We start from the raw sequence: 241 nt of genomic DNA on the forward strand, positions 1-241 counted from the left end.
GGAAGGGAGTAAGGATCTATTGAAAGACCTGCAGGAGGTAAGAGGAAAAGGCACCTAGGGGTGAGATTTCAAAGAGGGGAGTCAAGGGGAGGGCTGGACGCAGCATTACCTCCCAACTCCAGCCGGTGGCCACGACGGTGGCCACGGCATCTGGCAAGTGTGACTTTTGGTTGCACTGGGTTTGTCCGTCTGGTATTTGTTGTCTGGTATTTGTTATCTTGGTATTTGTTGTCAAAAAGTT

This window comes from Myotis lucifugus, unplaced genomic scaffold (assembly GCF_000147115.1).
Source record: "Myotis lucifugus unplaced genomic scaffold, Myoluc2.0 scaffold_568, whole genome shotgun sequence".
Lineage (NCBI taxonomy): Eukaryota > Metazoa > Chordata > Mammalia > Chiroptera > Vespertilionidae > Myotis > Myotis lucifugus.